Source organism: Myotis brandtii, unplaced genomic scaffold (assembly GCF_000412655.1).
Source record: "Myotis brandtii unplaced genomic scaffold, ASM41265v1 scaffold516, whole genome shotgun sequence".
NCBI classification, from domain to species: Eukaryota; Metazoa; Chordata; class Mammalia; order Chiroptera; family Vespertilionidae; genus Myotis; species Myotis brandtii.
This window is the reverse complement of record NW_005369676.1, coordinates 598,003-608,400: the sequence shown is the minus strand read 5'-3', so window position 1 is coordinate 608,400 and position 10,398 is coordinate 598,003.

Genomic DNA, 10,398 nt, shown 5'->3' with positions numbered 1-10,398 from the left:
GGGGTGGCGCCGCAACCTCCCCATTGACCCTGCCTTGAGTGTGACAGGGGGCGGTGCCCCAACCCCCCAATCGGCCCTACCCTGAGCGTGACTGAGGGTGGCATCGCAACCTCCCGATCCGCCCTGCTCTGTGCATGACGGGGAGGCGCCCCAACTCCCCAATCGGCCCTGCTCTGAGCCTGATCAGGGGCTGCACCTAGGGATTGGGCGTGCCCTCTGCCACCCGGGAGCAGGGCTAAGCCAGCAGGTCGTTATCTCCCGAGGGGTCCCAGACTGCGAGAGGGCACAGGCCAGGCTGAGGGACCCCCCTTCCCTCCCCCCGAGTGTACAAATTTTTGTGCACCGGGCCTCTAGTCCTATATAATAAAAGCCTAATATGCTAAGTGTCTGGTCGTCCAGTGACCAGTAGACTGTTCAACCAATCAAAGTGTAATATGCTAATGGTATGCTAAGGCCACTCAACCACTTGCTATGATGTGCACTGACCACCAGGGGGCAGACGCTCCGACCGGTAGGTTAGCTTGCTTCTGGGGTCTGGCCAATCAGGACTGAGCAAGACGGGCCAGACACGCCCTAGAGCTCTCCCACGGTCCCTCCCCGGCACCAATCATGCACTGGTGGGGTACTTCGTTCGGCCTGGCCTGCACCCTCTTTCAATCTGGGACCCTTCAGGGGATGTCAGAGAGCCAGTTTCGGCCCAATCCTGCAGGCCACTCCCCTCTTGAGCGTACCAGACGCAGGGCTCATGGCTGGCGAGCACTGCTGCTATGGTGATGCGAACTTCTCCCAGTTGGGACTGATTGGGTGCAAGCCTGTGGTAGGCGCAGTGGGGCCGGGATGAGCGGGAGTGGCAGGTAGGAGCTGCAGGCAGCGTTGGACTGCGGGTTTCCACCCGATCCCCGCAGGCCACCCAGAGGAACCCCACCCATGCACAAATTTGTGCACTGGGCCTCTAGTATTATTAGATTTTAAAAGGGGGCTTTAAACTTCCTGAAAAAAATGGGTTATTTTAAAGCAATATTATATTCTCTCAGCTGGTTAGTCTGTGGTGTTAAAGGACACTGTGGCTTTCATGAGCTTCTTTAGCTTCTTTCCCTTTTCCACACCATGACCCATGAGCCCCTTGGCTTATGTAGACTGGTGTCCATGTAGACTGGCTGGGAAAAGTAACTCAAGCTTATGAGATTCTAACAGCAGGTCTGAAGTATTCTATAGTCACATAAATGAGATTGTCATTATTACCACTATTATTAAGATCTCTTTGCTATTAGCTACTTGTCATCCTGAATTTGTCTGTTTGTCCCATTTTAACTCAATAAGGTATTTTCTGATTTTTAAAAACCTATTTGGCATCCAATAAGGTATATACATACAGCTTAAATTTATCATTTGCTCATCTTTAATATCTAAGAATTTTCAATAAGACCTGGTATGTGATTCTAGAGATATAATTACACTGAATCAAGTCAGCAGTTCACAGTAACATTGCTTATGTCACATCTCAGCCAGAGGAAGATCACACGGTATCTGTTATGGAGATTAAGCAGGCCAGGGTCAGGTCCTTTCATGAACCACCAATGGCATTTGAATTAGTGTGATTTATGGTTGCTTTCAAATCAGCCTCTCCAAAAGACTTGAATTTTAAAAACTTAACCAGCAAACCCCCTTTTCTGGAACCATGGGTGGTCTTCTGAAGCAGGTTTCAATTAGTGTATAACAACAGAGGATTCTTTCTTTTTATCTTAATTTCTAATGGAATTAAGGATTTGTATGTAAGACAGAAATAGCTCTGCTCTATCAATTTTGTTGTGGGGTTGAATTTACCAAGCAGAACACTGCAGAGGGATTTTCCTTAACTTGTCTGACTATTTACAGTAAATAGAAGATTTGCAGAACACTGTTGGCAATCCTTTAATAGCTGATTAGGGAGGCAGGCTGCCCCACAGAGAGACACACATCACACACCTCGATGTATCAGATTTTAATTGTTTCCCTTGATGTTATCAATACAAGTCTAATTCCCTTCAGAGGCCTCTAAGAAGAGGCCATCCTTCATTCATCCATATACTACTATACATTTATACAGGGTATGTACTTGGTTATTTATGAATGCAATGCCAGTGTGAAGCAGACACTAAGAAGTAAGAGAGAAACAAACTTTGAAGTATTTATAAAATACATCTTGATTGTAACACAGGTGCAAATTTTTCTGGGACTTGGGGGAGCAGGGTCGTTCTGGGCGAAGTCAGGAAGAGCACAAAAGCTGCACCCTGAAGAGAGAGGGTGGAAGGAGCTAGCACAGCACATGCAAAGCCCAGCTTGTTCTGAGAGTGACAGAGTGTGAGGAGCAGGGGTGAAATTGCTGAGGCCTGAGTTCCAGCTTGACAAGCGTCTAGTGCAGTGGTTGGCAAACTGCGGCTCACGAGCCACATGCGACTCTTTGGCCCCTTGAGTGTGGCTCTTCCACAAAATACCACATGCGGGCGCGCACGTACAGTGCGATGGAAACTTCGTGGCCCATGCGCAGAAGTTGGTATTTTGTGGAAAAGCCACACTCAAGGGGCCAAAGAGCCGCATGTGGCTTGCGAGCCGCAGTTTGCCGACCACTGGTCTAGTGGGCTCTGCCCCAGGCTTTGAACTTAACTGAAGGGAATATACTTGCCTTTAAACCAGGGGTGGGGAACCTTTTTTCTGCCAAGGGCCATTTGGATATTTTTACCATTATTCCTGGGCCATACAAAATTATCAACTTAAAAATTAGCCTGCCATATTTGGTTAAACATTTAATTAACTCACCCCTAATGCCTTGGCAGAGCCAGATCAAAATATTTTGTGGGCTCTATATGGTTCGTGGGCCAGACAGTCCCCTGCTAAACAAATGGATGACACAGCATAAAACTCTCAAATCTCTAGTCTTTTGTTTTTTTTACCAGTGCATAGTATCTCTTACCCTTTGAAACAGTATGGAGGGACCTGGAGAGTATTATGCTAAGTGAAATAAGCTAGTCAGAGAAAGACAAGTATCACATGATCTCACTCATATGTGGAATCAAATGAACAAAATAAACTGATGAACAAAACAGATCCACAGACAGAAGCATGGAAGAGACTGGAATCTCAGAGGGAAGGTGGGGAGGGAGTGGTTGGGAAGAGATCAACCAAAGAATTTGTGTGCATATATGCATAACCTTCAGACACAGACAATAGGGTGGTGAAGGCCCGTGACAGAATCAGAGAAAGAAACTCTATCATTTGCAGTTCCCAAGCATCATTTTCATGAGTCCAGTAGAAACTTATTCCCCAAGATTCAAAGTCCCTGCAAGCATAATTTCTCCCTTCCCCAAAAGCCAACCTCACCTACATAATCTTATCACTCAGGCGATCAATCTGTGTTCATTCTAAGCACAGATTTCTGTACTGCTCTCTAACATTGGGATTCAGGGGCCTAGGAATGGCACCCCAGGAAATTTCTCTCATTGGTCTAAAGGCCCAGTATGCCAATTTATTAGTAAGTAAACTAATTCAGTTGTCAATTTCCACATTTCTTTAAATGGTGGAATTTATTAGTGTAGGCCAGGAACCTGAATTTTAGAAAAATCATACATTAAAAAGTACAGTAGAATCTACACACAAGGAAATAAGCTCATGGCATAGAAGATGTTTTTGATTTTTAAACACATTCAACTTATCAACCTAGATTCACTACCTGTAGCTCTATGGGTTTTCACCAAAATTCACTTCAATAAAGAGTTACCACCACCAAGGATATAACAGCTTTGGAGACAGCATCAAGAGATACATTTCAAAGAAATCTTAAGTAACAGCAACATTATCAGAATAACAAATTGCCCAACCAAAGGACATTTTTGAAGATAATATTTATCTGGATATTAAAGGCTTATTTATTTAGAAAAATCTCAGTACTTTACCACTAGACCTTGTACACTGAAAATTTCTTTGATGAATATACTTAAAACTGATTCTTCATTTGGTGATCTGATGATAGTAATATGTAACAATTGATAACATCTCTTATGGAACACTTTAATATCAATTATTTCATTTGATGTTTACATCTGTCCTATGAATAGTGTTACAGATGAAGAAATTGGAACACAAAGAGATTAAATAACCAGCCCTAAAGATAATAAATAGTATAAAGTGGTATAAGATATGTTTTTAAAAGTTTTAGTCCAGTAAAGGGGAGAGCAGGGATTTGAAACCTGGATTTATGACTTCCTAAGCCATGATCTTTTTGCCATGCAATGCAATTAGGAAGTAATTTTCCATATAAAGTAAAATTAAAGGAGATCCCAGGTTTCATGACATATTTATGCACAATGAAGGCATAGGATTGTTATAAGAGGGCAAAGGACTCCCTCATTCACCTTACAACACTAGGATAGACCTAGAAGGAACCTTAGAGATTGGCTAGCAGTTTTAGCTGGTGATCTGTGGAGCCCCAGAGTTCTGAGGATGATAGACCAGGAATAAGAGAGAGGGCTGGGGTGGGGAACACGGTGGCCCTACCCTAAACACAAGACATTTTGCAAATGGAGATGCTTCATGGACCTAGAGAATCCCAACTTCATCCTTAGTCTGTTGGTTCCAAATCCACTGATCTTCCTCCTACTCTAGGCTGGGTTTCATCCTAAATGCCTATCTTTAGTAGAGGGATCTCCAGTTCCACATTACTGCTGCCCATGGCCTTTCTAATATGATAATGGTACAATTACTAGCCCTCTGATCCCTCTCCTGTCTCACAATGTTAAGTCCTGACTCTATCAGGACAATCAAGGCTCTTCATGATCTGGCGCCAGTTCAGCACATCATCTTCATCACCCAGAGTCTCCTGTTTCATCCCAGTCTCTCACTACACCCCACCCAAATCTATACTCTAGGCCCGTGGTTGGCAAACTGCGGCTCGCGAGCCACATACGGCTCTTTGGCCCCTTGAGTGTGGCTCTTCCTAAGCCTTAGGAGTACCCTAATTAAGTTAATAACAATGTACCTACCTATATAGTTTAAGTTTAAAAAATTTGGCTCTCAAAAGAAATTTCAATCGTTGTACTGTTGATATTTGGCTCTGTTGACTAATGAGTTTGCCGACCACTGCTCTAGGCTTATTGAAATGGCTGAGCTTCCCAACATACTCTACTCTCTCACATCTTCCTACACAATGGTTGCTCTGCCCACTTCCTGGTATTACCTTCTTGTCTCCTTAGGGAATTCAAACTTCAAATCATTAATATTCATAACAAATCATTGCATATATGTAATCCCTAGATGAAGTCTTCCCTAAACTCATTGCACAGTTTAAAATGTTCTTTCTTCTAAGGTTTCCACTGCTATACTTTTTTTTTTAGCAATAATCATATTAGTTCTTGATTATGAGAATGTTTTTCTTCTCACTAGGCTACAAACAAAAGAAAATGCACAGAAAGTGAAGTTTTCTATAAATAAATCAACAAACAAGTGCTGGTGAGGATGTGGACAAAAGGGAACCCTGGTATACTGTTGTTGGGAATGCAGACTGGTATAGCCACTGTGGAAAACATCATGGAGTTTCCTCAAAAAATTAAAAATGGAAGTTCCTTTTGACCCAGTGATCCCACTTCTGGGAATATATCCTAAGAATCCAGAAACACCAAATCAAGAGAATATATGCACCCCTATGTTCATAGCAGCATTATTTACAATAGCTAAGCCCTAGAAACAGCCCAAGTGCCCGTCAGTAGAGGAATGGATAAAAAATCTGTGGTAAAATCAAGATGGCAATGTATTAAGTGGAAGCTACACTAGCTTCTTCCCAGGACCAAACTGGAATTACAACTAAATTATAAAAAAATCATTCTGAATAACCAACTGAAGACTAGCTAGAGAGAAGCCTTATAACCAAGGACTTGCAGAAGAAGCCACATAGAGACTGGTAGTAAGTGTGGAGGTGTGAGAGGGATGACTGGGCTCTCCAGCAGCTGAAGTTCTGGAGAGATATCTCAGCTTTGGGAGGGGGGTTACCCCTGAGAAGTGTTGGGTCTAAACCTCAAGCTGAGCTCCCAAGCCTAGAGCATCAGAACCTGGAAAGGCACCCACATGACATCCAGCTTTGAAAAGCAGTGGGGTTTCTGTGCATCAGGAAGAGATGGCTAGAGATGCAGGCAACTCCTTAAAAGGCAAACACAAAATTTTGTTCACAGCCATTCATCCTGGGCTCCAGCAGAGGAAGGACAGAGCCAAATGAAGAGTCTGGGGTGGGTGGTTCTGGGGAGAGAGCTGAAGGATCAACTGCCAGAATCTCTGTGCTGAGTCATTCCCCCATACTTTAGAAGCCGTCTTTCTCTGGCAGAGCACTTCTCTCCATGCTGTATTAGCTTGAGGGGAAGCAATAGGCCCACTGAAATGCCTCCTGCCTACCTTATGGAGCTTATACCCTGTTGAGGGCCACAGCCAGAGGCTCTTTCAGTGACTAAGCCTAACAGAAAATCTGCAGGTGGAGGCAAATCTCTCTGTGCTTTGAGACTTTTGCTTACCTACCCCTGGACCCAGTACTGGTAAAATTTGGCCTTGGTGTGCAGCTTTGTGCTTTCTGTATGCACCCAAGCCTAGAAGAGGGAGCCACAGGCTATAGATCACCGGTAGTTCCAAACAAGTTGCCCAGGATCAGTCACAGGCAGCTTCTGACATAGGCCTACACCAGAGTCCCTCTGAAGAGGCCCATAATCAATAATACTCATTGACCAGCTTCAGACAACAACAGAGAAGGATACAATAAGCTTTACAAACAGCATATCCACAGGGAGATATTGGCAGGCAACAATCCCTGCAGAGGTGAATTCTGCTTCATGCCATCAGTGCCTGCACAGCAGCTTGCACACTCTGTTGGTGGTTGAGCCTCACATTCAGCCAGTCTTAGGGTTGATCTCATGCACGAATGGGCCAACAGCAATCAATATTCATTTACAACAGGAGGGCACACATAATGTTCACAAAGGACATTCCTAGAGCACCCAACTTAGGTGATCAGAGAGACTGTGTCACTGGGTCCATGGGATACCTACTACCTAAGGCCACCTACTAATACTGGGAGGCATAGAAAATCTACCTAAAACACAGAAACAAAGACAAAGAGGCAGCCAAAATGGGGAAATTAAAAAAACAGACCCCAACTGAAAGAACAAGATAATTCTCCAAAATAAGAGCTAACTGTAATAGAGGCAAGCAATGTGTCAGATACAGAGTTCAAAGTAATGATTATAAGGATGCCCAAAAGCATAAAAAAATACATAGAAACCATAACAAAGGACAAGTCATAAATGAAGAATACAATATCTGGAATAAAGAATACACTAGAAGGAATAAACAGTAGGTTGGATGAAATGGAGGATTGAATATGCAATTTGGAAGACCAAGTAGAAAAAACACACCCAATCGGAGCATCAAAAAGAAACAGAATTTTTAAAAAGTGAGAATAGTTTAAGGGGCCTTCGGACAACATGAAGCATAACTACATCCACGTCATAGGGATGACAGAAGGAGAGGAGAGAGAGCGAGTAATCAAGAACCTATTTGAGAAATAATGACAGAAAACTTCCATAACCTGGTGAATGAAAAAGACACACAAGCCCAGAAAGCACAGAGTCCCAAACAATATAGATATAAAGAGGCTCACACCAAGACACATCACAATTAAAATGCCAATGGTTAGACAAAGAGAGAATCTTAAAAGTATTAAGAGAAAGGCAGTTAGTTACCTACAAGAGAGCTCCCATAGACTGTCAGCTGATTTCTCAACAGAAACATTTCAGGCCAGAAGGGATTGGCATGAAATATTCAAAGGGCTGAAAAGCAACGACCTACATCCAAGGCTGAATTACTCAGTAAGTCTATCATTTAAAATTGAAGGAGAAATAAAGAGCTTCCCAGACAAGAAAAACCTAAAGGGGTTGTTTCCACCAAACCAGTATTATAAGAAATGATAAAGGGCTTATTTGAAGAGGAAAAAGTAGGAGGAGGAGGAGGTGGAGGAGGAGGAGAAAAAAACAGAAGGAGGAGGAGGAGGAGAGGAAGAAGAGAAGGAAGAAGAAGAAAAAACAGGGATATAGTTTTAAAAATAAAATAGCAATAAATATGTACATATCAATAATTGCTTTAAATGTAAATGGATTAAATGCTCCAATCAAAAGACATAGAGTAACTGAATAGATAAGAAAGTAAGACCTAGCCCTGGTGGTTTTGCTGAGTGGTTAGAGTATCAGCCTATAGACTGAAGGGTTGCAGGTTCAATTCTCAGTCAAGGGCACATACCTCAGTTTCAGGCTCAATCCCCAGCCCCGGTTAGGGTGCAAACAGGAGGCAAGCAATTGATATGTCTCACTTCAATGTTTCTCTCTCCCCCCACTCCTCTAGCCCCTCTACTCTCTCTAAATAAATCAATGGGGAAAAAATATCCTCTGGTGAGGATTTAAAAAAAAAAGAAAACAAGGCCAATATCTATGCTATCTTCAAGAATGAAAGATACATGCAGACTAAAAGTAAAGGGTTGGAAAAGATATTTAACACAAATGGAAAGGAAAAAAAGCTGGGGTAGCAATATTTATATCTGACAAAATAGACTTTAAAATCAAGTCTGTAGTAAGAGAGAAAGAAGGACACTACATAATGATAAAGGGAGCAATCCAATAAGAGGATATAACACTTGTAAACATTATGCACCCAACATAGGAGCACCTAAATATATAAAACAAATCTTGATGGACATAAAGGGAGAGATGGACAGTAATACAGTAGGGGATTTTAACACTCCATTGACATCAATGGATAGATCTTCCAGACAGAAAAATCAACAAGGAGATGGCAGCCTTAAATGACACACTAGACTGGGTGGATTTAATTGACATCTTCAGAGCTGTTCACACCAAAGTAGCAGAATATACATTCTATTCAAGTGCATATGGAACATTTCCTAGGATAGACCACATGTTAAAACACAAAATAAGTCTCAATAAATTCAAGAAGATTGAAACTATATCAAGCATATTCTCTGACCATAATGCTATGAAACTAGAAATCAATCACAAGAAGAAAACTGAAAAACACAGACTAAAAACATGTTACTAAACAATTAATATGTGAACAATGGGATCAAGGAAGAAATCAAAAGATAACTTGAAACAAATTCTAATGAGAACACAACAACCCAAAAATCTTTGTGACACAGGCAAAGCAATCCTAAGAGGGAAATTCATAGCATCCAGGCCTATCTCAAGAAACAAGAAAAAGCTCAAGTAAACAATCTAACCTTACACTTAAAAGAACTTGAAAAAGAAGAACTATATTCCAACAATTTGGACAATTTGGATCAAGTAGATAAATTCCTAGAAATATACAATCTCCTAAATCAAAATCAGGAAGAATCAGAGAATCTGAATAGACAGATTACAACTAGTGAAATTGAAGCAGGAATGAAAAAAAAACTCTAAACATACAGAAGCCCTGGACTGGATGGCTTCACAGGTGAATTTTACCACACATTCATAGAAGAACTAACACTTATCCTTCTGCGACTATTCCAAAAAATTCAAGAGAAGACAATACTCCCAAGCTCATTTTACATTATGTTCATTCCAAAATCAGATAAAGACACTACAAAGAAAAAAATTATAAGCCAATATCCCTGATGAATACAAATGCTAAAATCCTTAACAAAATATTAACAGACTGAATCCAGCAATACATTAAAAAAAATCATACACCATGGTTAACTGGGATTTATTCCAGGATCTAAAGTTGGTACAATATCCACAAATCAATAAACATGATACACCACATACAAAATGAAGGATATGAACCACATGATCATATAATAAGATGCAGAAAAGGCATTTGATAAAATCCAGCACCCATTTATGATAAAAATTCTCAGCAAAGTGAGAATAAAAGGAACTTACCTCAACATAATAAAGGCCATATATGACAAACCCGCAGCCAACATCATACTCAATGGGTAAAAAATACAAGTGTCCCACTTACAATCAGGAACAAGACAGGGATGTCTGCTTTCAATCACTCTTACTCAACATGTACTGGAAGTCCTAGACACAGCAATCAAAAAAGAATAAGGAAAAAAAGTATCTAAATTGGAAATGAAGAAATAAAACTGTCATTATTTTCAGATGACATGACACTATATATAAAGCACCGTAAAGATTCCACCAAAAAAAATGCTAGAATTGGTCAATGAATTCAGTAAAATAGCAAGATACAAAATAAGTATCCAGAACTCAGTTGCATTTTATACATCAATAATGAACCATCAGAAAGGAAAACTATCCCATTCACAATTGCTTCAAAAATAATAAAATACTTAGAAATAAGTTTAACCAAGGATGTAAAAGAGCT